Source organism: Fulmarus glacialis, unplaced genomic scaffold (assembly GCF_000690835.1).
Source record: "Fulmarus glacialis isolate BGI_N327 unplaced genomic scaffold, ASM69083v1 scaffold8583, whole genome shotgun sequence".
NCBI classification, from domain to species: Eukaryota; Metazoa; Chordata; class Aves; order Procellariiformes; family Procellariidae; genus Fulmarus; species Fulmarus glacialis.
The window spans coordinates 9,074-9,282 of NW_009204829.1; positions in this window are offsets into that span (position 1 = coordinate 9,074).

The following is a 209-nucleotide window of genomic DNA, read 5'->3' on the forward strand; positions in this document are numbered from 1 at the left end:
AGGGCCAGCCAGCTCCTGCCCCAGGGAGCCGTACTGCGGCCAAGTCGCCCTCTTGTTGCTGTGCCCCCTTCTCCAGCCCTCCTCTGCGCTTCGGAGGAGTTTCCCTCAGTGCCCGGGGAAATAGGACACGGAGGTTCAGCGTACGACACGTATTACATTTAATTAATTGTTGCTGTTTCAGCTCTCCTCCCGTCGCTGCTGTCAGCCAT